The sequence below is a fragment of the Aphelocoma coerulescens genome (assembly GCF_041296385.1).
Source record: "Aphelocoma coerulescens isolate FSJ_1873_10779 chromosome W unlocalized genomic scaffold, UR_Acoe_1.0 ChrW_unloc_scaf_1, whole genome shotgun sequence".
Classification (NCBI taxonomy): domain Eukaryota; kingdom Metazoa; phylum Chordata; class Aves; order Passeriformes; family Corvidae; genus Aphelocoma; species Aphelocoma coerulescens.
The window spans coordinates 10,860,179-10,877,594 of NW_027184080.1; the positions used below are offsets into that span (position 1 = coordinate 10,860,179).

Consider the following 17,416-nt stretch of genomic DNA (forward strand, 5'->3'; position numbering starts at 1 on the left):
TGAAAATGTACAAATCTGTATGTTGGGTAAAGAGATGGTTTAAGGATGTAGTTTAAGCTGCATGTGTGGGTATGAAGGGATTCCAGAAATGAGAAATAAATACAATGGAACAGTTAGAAGATTTATAAATTGTGTGGGTTCTGAGTATGATGCAAATGATATGGAATAAGGGATGGAGATGGTATTGGGTCTGGCTGAGCTGGAGTTCATTTCCCCATAGCAGCCCTCACAGTGCTGTACTTTGCATTGGGAGCTGGAAAGGTGTTGAGAACACACCAGTGTTTTGGCTACTGCTGAGCAGCACAGGCACAGCATCAGTGCTGGCTCTCAACATTTCCCCTCCATCAAGGGGCTGGAGGTGGGCAAGATCCTAGGAGGGGACACAAGCAGGACAGCCGACCAAAATTTACCAAAGGGATATTCCATACTGTCATAGGTTAGCAAGCTAAGTTTCAGAATTGATGTTCTTCCTACAGCTTTCTCTATGACCTGACAGAACCTATCAGATGGCCAGTTTGAATATGGACAATTCTTTAAGCCACTTAAAATTGTGACTGCCTCTGTGATACACACTTAAGAATAGACTAACCCCCCCCCCCCCCCCCCCCCCCCCCCCACAGCTCTCTCTCGTTTCCGGTGCTGGGACAGGTGGCTGCGGGCCCCGTGCGGGGGCCAGCGGACCCGGCCCAGGCCCTGCTCAGGCCAGGCCGGGCTGGGCCACGGCCATCCTGGAGCCAATGGGCCTTTTCCACCCGTGGAACCCCCCCCCCAGCAGGGCTGTGGGCAGCCAGAGCGGCTCAGCTCCCCCCCCCTCCACTGCGGCCAAGATTTCAGCAAAAGAAGCACCACTGTCTGGCAGAGGTCAGGTGACCAACATGGATAAGCCACATTCTAGCTGCAAGGCCTAGGTGAGATTAACCCTTTTAGTGCTGTGAAGAACTGAAAACCTGAGGGAAGAGAAAGAGGAGATGCTTAAAGCTGAAATTCTATTGTGAAGCTATGATATATCAGAGTTGTAATTTCACGAAGATATGGGGGGGGTGGAGTGTTCAACTCGTAAGCAAAAGCACCTGCGCTGAGATAGGCAGATGCTGACGCAGCTGTAATTTCATAAGAAGTTTGGACAGGGAGAGATGGACCAGATGAGGACTTTTGCTCCAAATGGGAAAGGAGAAAACCTCAATTCCTAGAGATGCTCCCAGAGATAGTCCTAAAGATGAAGCTGAAGAAGACCCTTTGCTCCCAGGGAAGGAGAAGGGCCTCTGTTCTTAGAGATGAAATGCTCCCAGAGATGGGTGAAGAGAACTTTTGTTTCTGAATGGCTCAACCTTAAAATTGTACCCCAAAAACCTTCAAGAGTGGACCCTCGAAAGCAGTTGTGGGAAAAGCTGCAAGTCGGGGGAAGGGACTCGCATGCGAGCAGAGAGACCTCTTCCTAAATGGACTGAACAAAATTATTTGGAAGTGGGTGGCTGTCTCGTTGTGATAATGTGTTCGTAGCATGGGCAAGAGAGACTCCTCTTCCTAAATGGACTGAACAAGGTTATTATGGAAGTGGTAAACAGACTGAACATCTTAAGGGTTGTCTTTTTACATTGTCATTTGGAGAAGGGAGGAAGGTGGGGGGAGGAGGAGAGTTCTGAAGGTATGGTATAATTTTTTTTCCCCTTCTTTTAGGTCTGTTAATAAACTTCTTTATATTCTTTCAAGTTTGGTGCCTGCTTTGCGTTTCTCCTAATTCTTATCTCACAGAAGATAAACAGTAATGAGTATCTTGGACCAAACCACTACACGAAATTGGTGCTTCTGCCCAGTTACAAACCAAACCTGCTACACATACCATATGATGTCAGCTCAGATATAAAAGCTAAGGAAAGTAGGAGGAATTGGGGGGGGCATTCATTATTTACAATGTTTATCTTCTGGAGCAACTGATCTGCATGGTGAAACCCCGATTCCCAGAAAGTGGCTGAATGTTACCTGCTGATGGAAAGTAGAGAATGAACTTTTTTTCTTTGCTTATGTGCAACTAAACTTTCGCTTTTGCTTTAGTAAACTGCCTTATCTCAATTTAAGAGTTTTTTCTATCTTATTTACTTTCCCTTGTCCATCTGGGAAGGGGAGTGGTAGAGTGGCTTGAAGGGCACCTGGCATCCAGCCAAAGTCAACCCACCACAGCAGGCTGGAAACCTGCATGGCTAAGCAAGGATCTGCTCCTCAAACTGAGGAGTAAGAAGGAAATGCACAGCCAGTGGAATAAGGATATGTAAACTCAGTCTTTACTGGCAGTCAGGCTTCTCACATCTCTCAAGTTCCTGAACTTCCAGGTGGGGGTTGGGGAAAAGAAGTCCCTCCCACTGTATGCAAAGAGCAGGTTCAGAACCACTCGATGAAGCTGAATAGCCACAAGTCTATGGGGCCTGATGATATGCATTCCAGGGTCCTGAGAGAACTGCCTGATGATGTTGCCAAGCCACTCTCCATAATATTTCAAAAGTCATGGCAGTCAGACAAAGTCCCCTGTGACTGGAAAAAGGGAAACATTGATCCCGTTTTTAAAAAGGGAAGAAAAGAAGACCCAGGGAACTATAGACCGGTGAGTCTCACCTGTTGGAACCCTGGGTTCTGAGAATTTCAGCCTGTCAGTGCTGAGAGGCAGTGATCCTCAGAAATACACTGTATTCTATCCAAAACCCTGGGAAAAGCTTCCTAAATTGTGTGATAACACTGAGGTTGTTGCTGTGTAATTAAAAATTATATCACTGGGTGAAATATGTAGAAATGTAGAAAATTAGGTTTAGGAGATATAGGTAATAATAACTTGCAATATGGAGGATTTTGGGCGTGGATTTATGTCTTCTTTCTTCTCCTTCTTCTTCACAAATCTTAATGTTCTGTCATTGGGTCAAAAGTTCTGCACTGCAGAACATGAAAAGTTAGTAATTGGGTTGTAAGTAAAAACATATTACTTGGTATCTCACAATTGGTTAGTTTAGACTTTAAAAAGCTTTGAAAATTAAAACTCACAGCCATTTTCCACCCTGCCAACTAGAAAGCACACCCTGTGCAGCTGTGCTAAAGATAAGAAATAATAAACATCAGTAAAGAAGAAAAGCCTGGCGTCTCCTGTGTTTTAATCCAAACTCTGAATAAAAGAACTCGAAATTCAGAAACAGAGAAAATTAATATCACCTCTGTGCCTGGGAAGATCATGGAGCAGATCCTCATGGAAGCAATGTTAAGGCACATGAAAGGCAAGAAGGTGATCCAAGGCAGCCTGCACAGCTTCACTAAGGGCAGATTGTGCATGACCAATAAGGTGGCCTTCTATGACAGGGACAGCAACGGTCGACAAGGGAAGAATGACTGATATCATCTATCTAGACTTCTGTAAGGCATTTGATACACTCCCACATGACATCATTATCTCCAAATTGGAGAGACATGGATTTGATGTATGGACTATTCAGTGGAATAGGAATTCGCTGGATGGACACAGCCAGAGACTTGTGGTCAATGGCTCTATGTTCAGGTGGAGGCCAGTGATGAGTGGTGTCCCTCAGGGCTCTGTCTTGGAACCTGTGCTCTTTAATCTTTATCAGTGACATAGACAATGGGATCAAGTGCGCCCTCAGCAAGTTTGCAGATGACACCAAGCTGAGCAGTGCAGCTGACACAATAGAAGGAAGGGATGCCAGCCAGATGGACCTGGTCAAACCTGAGAATTGGGCCCATGAGAACCTCATGAAATTCAACAAGTCGAAGCGCAAGGTGTTGCATCTGCATCAGGACAATCCCAGACATGAGTACTGACTGGGAGAACTCATTGAGAGCAGCCCGGTGGAGAAGGACTTGGGAGTTGTCATGGATGAAAAGCTGTACATGAACCAGCAGTGTGCACTTTCAGCCATGTTGGGGTTTTAGGAGTTCTCCTAATTTTTTTTCTGTTAAAGGAATTTTCCCCATACATGTTGCTAGGGGGACAAATTGCTGGGTACTTAAGAAAAATAAAGAGCTACCCACTGAAAATGGGGTGTATCTGGCAACTCTTTTGTTTCACCTGGGTGTGCGGTTAGTCGGTCCCTTAACGCCGGAGAGGGAGGCTGGGTTTTTTTTCAGCTGCTTTTCCTTCTGCGGAGAAAACCCCAGGATCCCCAGCCCACCTGCCCTGCCCCGCTGGGAGCCGGGTCGTGGCCTCCCTGCCCCGCCGTTGCTTCGAGCCTTCGCTACGTTGTAGCCCTGCTCACCCTGCCTGGCCAGACCTCCGGGGGGTTCCCTGTTTGGATACATCTCGTCTGCCACCCGGGATTTGTGCTTGTCCCTGCCCTTCCAGCCTGCCGTTCCAGCCTGCTGTTCCCGAGGGTCCGGCCGGACATCGGGATCGGCTGCCCAGCGGTTTGGGAAGCTTTTTTTTTCCCATCCCTTCCCGCGATCCCAGTCCACCAGTGCCATGTGCTCGCCGAGCTCTCTCCGGAGCGCCCCCTGAAGCCGCAGGGGAACCATCGCACCTGCCCTGCTCACCAGGAGCCGCCAGCGCCCCTGCCAGCTGCGACCGGAACTGCACCCGAGGGGAAAGGGCCTGACAGCCAAGAAGGCTGGGACTGGGTTTGTGATTGTTTGCTGTTACTGCCATAGTTATTGTTGTTTGTTTGACTGGTTATACACATATAGATATAATAGTAAAGAACTGTTATTCCTATTTCCCATATCTTTGCCTAAAAGCCCCTTGATTTCAAAATTATAATAACTCGGAGGGAAGGGGGGTTGCATCTGCCATTCCAAGGGAGGCTCCTGCCTTCCTTAGCAGACACCTGTCTTTCAAACCAAGACAAGCCCATAAGGCCAACTGCATCCTGGGATGAATCAAAAGAGGTGTGGCCAGCAGGTTGAGGGAGGTAATTGTCCCCCTCTACTCTGCCCTTGTGAGACCCCACCTGGAGTACTGCATCCAGCTCTGGGGTTCTCAGCACACGAAAGATGTTGACCTGTTAGAGCGGGTCCAGAGGAGAGCCACAAAGATGATCCAAGGGATGAAGCACCTCTCCTACAAAGACAGGCTGAGAGAATTGGGGTTGTTCAGCCAGGAGAAGAGAAGGCTTGGGGGAGACCTTACAGCAGCCTTGCAGTACCTTAAGGGGGCTTATAAAAAGGAGGGAGGGGGACTTTTATATGGGCAGATAGTGACAGGACAAGGGACAATGATTTTAAACTAAAACACAGCAGGTTTAGATTAGATATTTGGAAGAAATTCTTTACTCAGAGGGTGGTGAGGCACTGGCACAGGTTACCCAGAGAGGTTGTGGATGCCCCATTCCTGAAGGTGTTCAAGGCCAGGTTGGATGGGGCTCTGAGCAACCTGGTCTAGTGGAAGTTGTCCCTGTCCATGGCAGGGAGGTTGCAACTAGATGGTCTTTAAGGTCTCTTCCAACCAAAACCATTCTAGGATTCTGAGATACCCCAGAGAGAACAGTTGGACAGTGGAACTCATTTTTTAAATAGCCTCATAAACTCCTGGGCCAAGGAACATGGCACTGAGTGCTTGTATCACATGTCCTATCATCCACAAGCCTCCAGAAAGACTGAGAAATATAATGGACCATTATACACTATACTGAGTGTTGGGCACTGGGTTCTAAATTTAGCAGAATTCGAGGAAGAAGGGAATTCGCTGGGGAAGACAATGTGGACTTCTCCTCCCTTGGAAAAAGGCAAACCCATTCATGGATCTGGGTGTAATTGGTGGGTAATGCAGAAGCATGGGAAGATCCAGTGTGTGCCTCAAGATTTAACCTTGGGGGATAATAATCTGTGATGCAAGTTGTACGCTGTAGGAAGTAACATAGCAGGGACTACTTCAACCAACCAAGAGTGAGCTTCACAAGGACCTGGGTGAGTGCAGTGATGACTCAAACCAAGCTGGTGTTTGCACCTAACAATCAAACATGCTGCTTCTCCTGTCCTAAGAGACCACCTTGACAGATGGGGCCCAAGTCATAGTCAGTTCTTATGAACATTTGGGGGAATGGCAGAAGTTTGTGGAATGGGAAAATGATATCTACCTATCTCTTAAGAAACAGGGAATAGTAGTAAATGGGAATGTATAAATCTGTATGTTGGGTATTGTCTTGGGGTGATTTGATGATGATGATACTTTATTCCCTAATCATCTGCTTTATGCCCAGAAAATGTCTGTGGTATCTTTAAGATTAACCAGGGGGCAGGGCCGGAGCCCAGGAACCCCAGGCACGGGCTCTGTTCAATCTCTCTCTCCGGCGTGGTCGGCAGCTACACGGATTGTTACTTCATTGCCTTTTGCTTGGAATAATTTTCGCCAATTTAGGCAAGAAGCTTCTGGGGATTTTTTGGTTTTTTTTCCCTCCCCCTGGCCTGAAGGCTTTTCACCGGCAAATCCTTTTGGCAGCTTTTTGGGTTTTTTTCTTCTGTCCGGCCCGGGGAGCCTGAGGGGTGGCCCCGGCTGGTCCAAACCCCAAGAAAGACTGAACCAGCGAAAGAAGGGACATAAAAATCCACCAGTTTTCACCTGCTGTGAGGAGGAAAACCAACACCAGAGGCTCAACAGGTTTCCTATCTGCTCTGCTCCAGACTGCTGTGTGACCTCCTCTTCCCCTTCCTGAAGACAAAAGGGACGAGTCGCCATTTTGTTTTCTGGGCCATGCGGTCAGCCCGTGTATTTTTCCTTACCAGGCATTTTTGAGGTTTTTTTGTTCTGCTGTGGGTGGGTGTGTGGGTGGCTGGAGGGTAAGTTTCTGGGAGTCCATATCTAGCATTTATTCTATCCTTTTCTGTGCCTTGCAGGCACCCCCCCCCCCCCCCCCTTTTTTTTTTCTGTTAATAAACAGTTCTTTTTTTCACCTTCACTTGCTGATATAAATTTCTCTCATTGGCAGAAGGGAGTTATTGAAGCCCTTTCTCTTTGGAGGAAACGCTCATTCCAGGGCGTTTTTGCCTGAAATTTGTCTCCAAAACTGAGACAGGTATAAAGATGGATTAAGCATATAGCATAAGTTGAAAATATCAGTAAGAGGGCATTTCCAGAATGAGAATTACCTCCAGAACGAGAAGACTCTGCTTGAGCAGGGAGGTTAGGGCAGATGACCCTACTGTGGTCCCTTCCAACCTTATCAATTTTGTGATTCTGTGAAATAGATATAAGGGGATGATAAGAAGATATGTAAATGTATGAAATTATATAGGACCTTATGGGGAATTATAAGGTAGAATTGGGCTGTGAGCTGTAAAACCTGCCTGCAGAGGCACATGGCAGCACAAAGAGGTTTGTCTCCACCGGACCCTAGGGGGAGGAAGTGTCACGCGGCAGACCCCTACGAAGTGTGTTGCTGGATGTGCCAACACGGGATAGGTCACGCCATATAAGGAAATGCTGTGCCTTAGGTGTATAAAACCAACTCACTCCTTTGAATAAACAATTCAGATTCCCTGCCGGTCTGGGTCCGAGATTCAATCCCTGACAGGATCTAAGCATGATGCAAATGGAATGAAAAAAAAGGGTGGAGATTGTGTTGGGTCTGGTTGGGATGGAGTTAACTTTCCCCATAGCAGCCCTCAGTGCTGTGCTTTGTATTTGTAACTCACCAGTGTTTTGGCTACTGTTGACCAGTGCTTACACAGTATCAAGGCTCTCTCTTCTCCCCCTCACTCACCAACCCTAAAGGTCAGGATAGCCAACCAAAACTGACCAAAGGGATATTTCATACCATATGACATCATGCTCAGCAATAAAAGCTAAGTGAAAGGGGGTGTGGGGGCTGTGAGAGACTGGAGATTGCTGGCTTGAAACATTTGGCGGGGGGGGGGGGGGGGGCGCGGTGAGGGAAAGGCAGGTTGGGCCTTGCCTTTGGGTAGGCAATGCACTGCCCCATACACCCCACCCCTCCTGGGCCTGTATCCCAGCCCCACAGTGGCCACCAATCACTGGCACACCAGAGGCAATGCTCCACACCCCACCTCTGGAGCCCCTAACCCAGCTCTTAAGTGGCCAGATGACCAGAAGTCCCACCTGGGGGAAGGACCCAGGAAAGCCAAAGGGTATTTAACCCAGGACATGAGGTGAGTACACCTTGACCCTACATCCTCTTGGAATTTCTATCAGCTGAACACTGCTGGAACCTGGAGTGGTAGCTATATTTGTTCTTTTCTATATTTTTTTCTGTCTTTTTCTCTTTCTTCTAATTCCCTCTTCTTGGAGTTTTGAGTAACGTTTTGAGAAAATTAGACAGGCTTAGAGTTTGCTAAATTGAATGGGCTAAGTTAATGCTTTGTGGAATATTTTATGTTGATTGAATGCTGCTCTAAAGCTTTTGCCAAAGTTCTCTGATTTTCTAAAGTTGCCAGTAAAGTTTTTTTGTTGTTTTTGACCTCTTGAGAATATCTTGTCGGTATTTCTCCCATGCATCTAACTCAGAGTACATGAAAAACTGTAAGCCCTTTTAAGTGTCTCATTTAATGAGGTTTTTCGGGCCTTACACGGACACGTAACATTATTAAGGCATTTGTCTCCAAAGCAACCACTAGACATACTGGGGTCCTACTTAGGATAGAGTATTTCCAACTGAAAAGGAAACCATAATGATCATCTAGTCCAACTGTGTGGTCTCCAACTGCAGACCAAAACTTCAAGCACAGTATTAAGGGCATTGTCCAAAAGCCTCTTAAACACTGACAGGCTTGGAGGATCAACCACCCCTCTAGGAAACCTGGTTCCAGGGTTTTACCATCCTCTAAGTAAAGAAATCTTTCCTAATATCAAGCCTGAACCTCCCTTGATGCAACTTTGAGATATTCCCATGCGTCCTATCACTGGATACCAGGGAGAAGAGATCAGCACCTCCCTCTCTACTTCCCCTCCTCAGAAAGCTGTAGAGAGCAATGAGGGCACCCCCTCAGTCTCATTTTCTCCAGTCCCTAGAAATCTATGGTGCCTGCTGGGAATCCTCAAAGATCTGGCTGATGTCATCGCAAAACCTCTCTCAATGGTTTTTGCAAAGTCCTGGGAATCTGGAGAGGTCCCAGATGACTGGAAGCTGCCAAATGTCCTGATTTTCAAGAAGGGCAAGAAGGAGGACCCCAGAAACAACAGACCTGTCAGTCTCACTTCACTGAACAATAAAATCATGGAAAAGATTATTCTGGAGGGTATTGAAAACACCTGAAGGACAACGCAGTCATCAGTCACAGCCAGCATGGCTGCATGAGTTGGAAAGTCCTGCTTGTCAAACCTGATTTCCTTCTACGACAGGGTAACCCACCTAGGAAAGCCAGTTGGTGTCATCTTTTTTATTTCAGTAAATCTTTCAATACTGTCTCTCACAGATCCTTCTGGATAAACACATCATGCAGTGGGTGAGTAACTGGCTCACAGGTCAGGTGCAAAAGGTTATAGTGAATGAGGTGACATCAGACTGGTGACCTGTCACTAGTGGGGTTCCGCAGGGCTCCATCTTAGGCCCTGTGCTCTTCAACATCTTCATAAATGACTTGGATGAAGGACTGGAAGGGATACTAAGCAAGTTCACAGACAATACACAACTGGGAGAGTCTGTTGACTCCCTCGAAGGCATAGAGGCCCTGCAGAGAGACCTTGACAAATTAGAGGACTGGGGGATCACCAACCATATGAAGTTCAACAAGGGAAAATGCCAGATTCTGCACCCGGAACAGGGCAACCCTGGATGTACATACAGACTGAGGAATGAGATGCTGGAAAGCAGCGCCCCAGAAAAGGACCTGGGGGTCCTGGTTGAAGGAAAGTTGAATATGAATCAGCAGTGCCCTGGCAGCCAGGAGGGCCAACTGTGTCCTGGGGTGCATCAGGAACAGCATCGCCAGCTGGTCAAGGGAGGTGATTGTCCTGTTCTACTCTGCGCTGGTGCAACCTCACCTTGAGTACTGTCCTAGGTAACCCAAAAAAATGTGTATTGTATTCCATATTTGTGCTACGCCATTTGCCCAAGATCGTTACTGGCCCTTTAAGACCCAGGGGCTGGAAACAGAATCGCAGAGGCAGGGGGTGCCAGGGTGCCTTTCAGAGACAAGACACTCAGGCAGAGTCTCTCTCTTTCATTCCCACCAGGAGGCAGAGGCTCTCTTTTGTTTTTCCTGTACCTTTAGAATAGTTGGCAACACCTTTTTGGCTGTGGTTGCCAGAGGCAACCCTCATCTCTGAAGCTGGAGCCGTCAGAGCCAGGGGGTGCTGGTTTAGGTGCCCAGGAAGACGGTTCCTTTCCCCACCCTAACACACTAATGTGCCAACACAAACTGGGTCCAGCTGGCCGAAAAAGAAGCAGAGAAACTGACACTGCAGGTTTGCCACGGCCCCAATTCCCAAGTTCCAGCAGCTGCCCAAATTCCAGCCACCACTGTCGATGGAGCTGCCCCCAGTGGGAGAGAGACACTGTCGGGTGGCATGAAGAAAATGGCTTGAGGGGCATTTAAATGTTTTTGGACCCCAGGTTTCTTTTTGTTTTGTCATTGTTCCCTGTTGGTTGTTGTTTGGGGGAAGAGGGAGTTTTATAATCGCGGAGGTTCAGTTGCTGTGGTTTTTTTTTCTTTGTTCTTTCTCTCAACCATGCGATCAGAAGGGAGCTTCTCTGCCATTTTGCCTTTGTCCCTTGGACAACACAGTCTTTTACTGAAGCTGCCATTTTGGGGGAGGGGCTTATCTGCCATGTTGCTTTTGTGCCTTGGACTGCGTGTTTGTCTAAGGACGGTGCCATGGTGAGGGGAGAGGCTTCTCCGCTATTTTGTTTTCTTTGTTTCTGGGGAGTCCGCAGGACTCAACACCTTTGTATCTAGTGATTATTAGCGTTATTTTGCCTGTTGCTGTTTTGTCTTTTTAGTTAAACGTTTTTCCACTTAGATCTTCTCAAATTCATCTCTCCTTATTGGTGAAAGGGGAGCAGTTAAAACTAAAAGGGGAGGTAACTAATTTTGGAGTGTCTGCCCCTTAAATTGTTTTAAGCCCACATGAGTACTGTGTGCAGTTTTGGGCACCACAATATAAGAAAGGAGGGCAACAAAGATGGTTGTCTTGGGGTGTGTTCCGATTTGGCCAAATTTAGAAATATATCCTCTGAGAGAAGGCACAACCACCCCTCCCCCACCAGGTTCAGGAAAAATACATTTTCCTCGAAGGAAAGTGAAGGAGATAAAACTATTTATTTAACAAACACATGGGAAAGGAAAATAATGCTAAATAATAAAATCTTTCGCTGTGGAGGAAAAACCTGGGAAAAGTGTTAGAGTCCTCCCTCTGGTCTCCTCGGAGCTGGGGCTTGGGCCAGGGCCAGGCCCTCTGTGCCTGGTGGAAAGTCCTCCCGATGTGCTCTGATGTTAAAGCAATCAAGCAGTCCAGTAGAAAAGGAAGAAAATCTGAAATTCCAGGGAAGGAAAAATTCAAATCTCAGTCTCTCTCCAGAGAAAAAGCAGCTGAACCACTGGCCAAAAAAAACTGTCCTGGGAGCAGCAAGCTGGGTGCTTCCTCCCTCCCCTGCCGCAGCTGGGAAACAAATTGCTATCTGTGTGTGACCTTGAACAAGCTGCAAACTGCTTTGAAAAAGTTTTGCTCAGTTTTTTCCTTCCCCCTCTCAGGCTCAGTTTAGAGGCATAAAAAAGCACAGGAATTAATTTCTGGGCATAGGCAGTGATATGGGATACACATCATAAGGTTACCCCAAGACAGGGTGACTTTATGATGTGTATCCCCCTATCTCTGCTCTATGCCCAGAAATTAATTTTGTGCCTTTCTGTGCCTTTAAACTGAGCCTGAGAGGGGGGAGAGGAAAAAACCGAGTGAACTTTTCAAAGCAGTTGTTCCAGGACACAGATACACACTCCTCTGCATCCTGCTGCAGTAGCAAGAGCAGAGGAAGCACCCTTCTTGCTTTTCAGCCAGCTTTCAGCTCCTCTTCTCTGGAGGGAGATGGAGAGTTGAACTTTGTTTTCCTGGGACGTCGGTTTTTCCCTTCTTCTCTTCTGGACTGTTTCAACATCAGAACACATCGGGAGAATTTTCCACCGAGGCCCCAGAGGTGGGCCCACACCAACCCAGCTCCGAGGAGGAGGAGAGAGACCACACCTACAGAAGGACTCTGAAATCTTCCCAGGTTTTCTCTCAGCAGAGCGAGAGGTTATCTTATTTAGCATTATTATCCTTTTCCTGTGTGTTTGTTAAATAAATAGTTTTTATCTCTTTCTGCCGAGGAAAATTTGTTTTTTCCCAAACCTGGTTGTAACCTGCCTTCTATCAGAGGATATTTTCCTCCAAATTTGTCCAAATCGGCACAATGGTGAAGGGCCTTGAGGTGAAGCCATATGTGGAGCAGCTAATGTCACTTGGTATGTTCAGCCTGGAGGAGACTGAGGGGAGACATCATCACAGTCTACCAATTCCTTGCAAGGGGAAGAGGAGGGGCAGACACTGATCTCTTCTCTGTGGTGATGTATTGGGTCTGGCTGAGCTGGAGTTCATTTTCCCTCAGCAGCCCTCACAGAGCTGAACTTTGCATTGGTAGCTAGAAAGGTGCCGATAACACACCAGTGTTTTGGCTACTGCTGAGCAGCACTGGCACAGCATCAGCGCTGTCTCTCAACATTCTACCCCCCCATCAGTAGGCTGGGAGTGGGAAAGATCCTGGGAGGGGACACAACCAGGCCAGCTGACCCAAATTAACCAAAGGTATATTCCATACCATATTACATCAGCTCAGATATAAAAGCTAAGGGAGGGAGGAGGGAACAGGGGGCATTCGTTTTTTCAGTGCTTGCCTTCTGGAACAACCGCTACGCGTGCTGAAGCCCTGCTTCCTGGGAAGTGGCTAAACATCACTCGCCGATGGGAAGTAGAGACTAATTTTTTTTCCCCTTTGCTTATGCATGTGCAAACTTTCAGTTTTTTCTTGCTTTGGTAAACTTTTTTCAACCTACTAGTTGTTTTCCATCTTATTTTTCTCTCCCCTCTCCCACTGGGAAGTGATAGAGTAGCTTGGTGGGCACCTGGCATCTAGCCAAGGTCAACCCACTACAGGTGACCGATGACAGGACCCAAGGGAATGGCCTAAAGTTTTGTCACGGGAGGTTTAGGTTAGATATTAGAAAAAGGTTTCTTACCCAGAGGGTGGTTGGGCACTGGAAGGGGCTCCCCATGGAAGGGGTCACAGCAGCAAGCCTGACAGAGTTCAAGAAGTGTTTGGACAATGCTCTCAGGCACATGGTGGGAATCCCGGGGCTGTCTTTTTCAGGGCTGAGTTAGACTCAGTGATCCTTGTGGGTTCCTTCCAACTCACCATATTCTGTAATCTAGACAAACCCAGTGTCCTTAGGTGTTCCTCATAGGACACGCCTTCCAGCTCCTTCACCAGCTTTCTTTCCCTCCTCTGGATGCATTCAAGGACATTAAGACACTCTTTAAATCACAGAACTGTAGATGCTGAGAAGGCTAGCAGAGAAAAATTCTCCACATTTTACTGTCTCATGTGAAAGTCTCCGTTCTCACGCAAGCTATCTCTCTGACAGTTTGCTAGTTGATAAACATTTGTAGGTGCAAGGCTGTTGTGAGAACATAGTGGAATTGTTTTAGTTTACTGGGAATAATATTTTGAAATGGGTGGTTATACCTCTTAGCCTATCACCTTGGTAGGTGGTTGACCGATGGGCCAATCATGTAATTTCTCTTTTGCAATCCATGCTATAAAAAGATGGGGTTTTGGCATTAAAAGGTCGGCTTTGACCATCTTCTCTGACCTGAGTGCATGTCGTTCTTCGCCGTCCCTGCGCGCAACAGCAACACAGAACCATTAAGGTTGGAAAAGACCTCTGAGATTACCAAGTCCAACTGCCAACCTAGCACCACTACCATATTCACCACTAAACCATGTCCCCAGGTGCCATGTCCACACATTTTTTGAACACTTCCAGGGATGGTGACTGCACAACTTCCTTAGGCAGCCTGTTCCAATGCATGAAAACCCTTTCTGTGGAGAAATATTTCCTAATATCCAATCTGAACCTCCCCTGGTGCAACTTGGGGCCATTTCCTCTTGTCCTGTAACTTTGTCTTGGGGATGGTTTTTATAGCATATCCATTTTTTGGTTCGGTTTTGGTTTTGTGTCCAGAATGGTCACACCCCCCACCCCCCCCACCCCCCCCCCCGGCTCCGGGAGTATCGCGGTGGGTGGGAGCCAACCTGGGATCCGCCGATGGGTGGGGTCAGGGGGCTACTGCTTCCTTTTTCGGTGGGGCGATCGCCTCGTGCGGCCACACGGCACAGTGCCTCTGACTGGATATACTGTTGCCTTGTGGGTTTTGCCTGTTTCTTTTTCTTTTCTTTCGGCACTGTGACTGGGGCTTGCTGGCTTGCTTCTCTGCTCCTCTGCTTGCTTGGGAGCCCAGAGCCAGTGCGTGCTGCACCGGGAGCCCACCGTCCCCTACCGGGGCCACTCCCTCTGCGCGGCCCGACCCCGGGACTAGCCATCGCCCTTGAGCTATCTAGGGGAGCGATTCCCCGCCCAGCCCCACTGTTTTCTGCCGCTGCGTCAGGGCTTCTTGCTACACTTTAACCTGACACCCGGACACCCCGCAGCTTCTGGCATGGCCCCGGAGTCTTTGCTACACTTTGTCACCCCAGGTGCACCCACCTCTGCTGTTCCAGCCTGTTGCTCTGAGGTTTCCTGCTGCAGTCCATTCAGCTTCCTGAGTGGCACGAGGCCAGCTGCCCCCCCCCCCCCCCCACGAGTTTGCAAAGGAAGCCCCTTCTCTCTCCCGCTGGCTGAGCCGCCATTACCCATGTGGAGAGAAGCAGCTGAGCTTGCGCCACAGCGCCCCTTGCAGCCATGGGGAAATCATCACACCTACCCTGTGTGGCTGGGAGCCAACAGCACCCCTGCCAGCTGTGGCCATAGCTACACCAAAGGGGAAAGTGCTTGACAGCCGAGAGAAGGCTGTTGTTGGGTTTCTGGTTTTGTTTGTTGTTGCTGCCACTGTTGTTTGTTTGCCTTGTTTTATATATACATACTAGTAAATAACTGTTATTCCTTTTCCGCTATCTTTGCCCGAAAGCCCCGTAATTTCAAAGTTATAATAATTTGGAGGGAAGGGGGTCATATTTTCCATTCCAAGGGAGGTTCCCACCTTCCTTGGCAGACACCTGTCTTTCAAACCAAGACACACTTGTTACCTGAGAACAGAGACCAACACCTACCTCACTACAACCTCCTTTCAGGTACTTGTAGAGAGCAATAAGGTCCCCCCGAGTGTGCTCATTTGGCGCAGCCTAGTTTTTAGTAGTGGGGAAGGGCCACAAAAGTAGCTTCTGTGAGAAGCTGCTAGAAGCTTCCACCATGTCTGACAGAGCCAATCTCTGATGGCTCTGAAGATGGACATGCTGCTGGCCCAATTAGAGAGGTTGGTAACGCCTCTGTGATGACATATTTAAGAAAAGAATCAAAACAACACAAGCACAGTTTTTCCCAGGGGTGGTAAGGTGCCGCCGCCGGGAGCCATCCTGGCGCCGTGCGGAGTGATGTGGCCGCTGCGGCCGCTGCCATCTGGGCACAGCCTGCAGCAAGCCTTGCCTGCCCAGCCGCCCTTAGCCATGCTGCGCTGCGGGCAGGAAGGCAGGGGTGGTGGTGGCGGCTTCTTCTCAGCACCCCGCATGAAGAAAGGCATTAAATAATGCCAGCGCTGCAGCGGCTGCTGCTGCCCGCACAGTGGCAGCAGTACCGCATGACCGGCAGTGAAAACATGGCGAACAATTCCCCGATGCGGAACCTAGACGAAATCAACCTCTTGGCGCTGTGAGATCCTATAGAAATCTTTGAATTAGTGGAATTTATTGGCAATGGTACTTATGAGCAGCAGTTTTTCTTCTGGTCGGAGAAGAGGAGGAAGTAAGAACATGTGGGGAAAGACAATATGGCAGCACCAAAGTCAGTGGAAAAAAAGAAGGGGAGAAAGCGCTCCAAGCGTCGGAGCCGCGATTCCTCTGCAAACCGTGGTAAAGCCTATAGTGAAACAAACTGTTCCCCTGTAATCCATGACGTCCACAGGGGGATGCAGAAATCCACTCGCAGCCTGTGGGAAAGATGCCCACGCTGGAGCGAGTGGAGGCCAGAGAAAGCTGCAATCCGGTGGGAGACCCGAATAGAAAGAGACCCCCTGCTTCCAGAGATAGAGAAAGAGGGCCCTTGCTTCCAAGCTAGAGCAACCTATCCTTAAAAGACTGCACCCCGTGGACTAGTGACCCACACCATAACAGTTTTGGGAAGACTGTTTGCCCATGGGAGGGACTAACATTACAGCAGTTTTGGCAGGACTGCTACTTGTGAAATTAGAACCACGTTGGAGAAGTTCACGGAGAACTGTCTCCCGTGGGAAGGACCCCATGGCATAGCAGAAGAAATACTCCTCTCCCTAAGTGAACAGAAGATCTCGAGTGATGAACTAATCAAACCCCCTCCCCACACCCTGTCTCCCTGCACTGTCGGTGGGAAGGAGGGAGGGGCTGGGGGAGAAAAAAGTATTTTAAAGGCTTATTTTACTCCTCATTATCCTCCTCTGACTCTGTTAATAATAAATTTACTTTATACCTTTAAATTTGAGCCTGTTTTGCCTTTAGAATGTTTTCTCCCAATCCTTATCTCAACTCATTAGCCCTTCGTTTTTTTCTCCCCTCCTCTGCTCAGCTATAGCAGAGGAGAACGAATTAACGGTTTTTGTGGGTGCCTGGCATTTTAACCAATGTCAAACCACAACACCGAGCCTCCTTTTCTCCAGGCTAAACAACCCCAGTTCCCTCAGTTGCTCCTCATAAGACTTGTGCTCCAGACACTTCACCAGCTTTGTTGCCCTTCTCTGGACATGATTCAACCCCTCAATGACTTTTTTGAAGTGAGGGGCCCAGAACTGAACACAGTACTCGAGGTGCAGCCTCACCAGTGCTGACTACAGGGGAACGATCACTTCCCTGGTCCTGCTGGCCACACTATTGCTGATACAAGCCAGGATGCAATTGGCCTTCTTGCCCACCTGGGCCCATACTGGCTACTATTCAGCCAGCTGTCAACCAACACTCCCACGTCCTTTTCTTCCAGGCAGCTTTCCAGCCACTCTTCCCCTAGCCTGTAGCGTCGCATGGGGCTGTTGTGACCCAAGTGTAGGACTTGGCACTTTACTTTATTGAACCTCATACAATTGGCCTCAGCCAGCCTGTCCAGATCCCTCTGCAGAGCCTTCCTACCCTCCAGCAAATCAACACTCCTGCCCAACTTTGCATCATCTGTGAACTTGCTTAGGGTGCATTTGATCTCCTTGTCCAGATGTGCTGGTTTTGGCTGGGGTAGAGTTCATTTTCTTCCCAGTGGCTGGAATGGGGCTGTGTTT

The 17,416-nt window shown here is 48.3% G+C and overlaps 1 protein-coding gene across 8 annotated transcripts in view; it reads right to left on the reverse strand.

Annotated features, from left to right (window-relative positions):
• Positions 1 to 17,416, reverse strand: part of LOC138102697 (spindlin-Z-like) — a 125,874-nt gene that overhangs the window by 80,371 nt on the left and 28,087 nt on the right. Inside the window, exon 1 of one of the 8 annotated variants that reach the window (XM_069000430.1) lies at positions 14,674 to 14,709. The exons of the other annotated variants lie outside the window; for them this stretch is intronic. The gene's annotated coding sequence lies outside the window, so the exon portion shown is untranslated. Of the gene's footprint in view, positions 1 to 14,673; positions 14,710 to 17,416 lie in introns of those variants that run through there. 8 annotated transcript variants of the gene reach the window in all.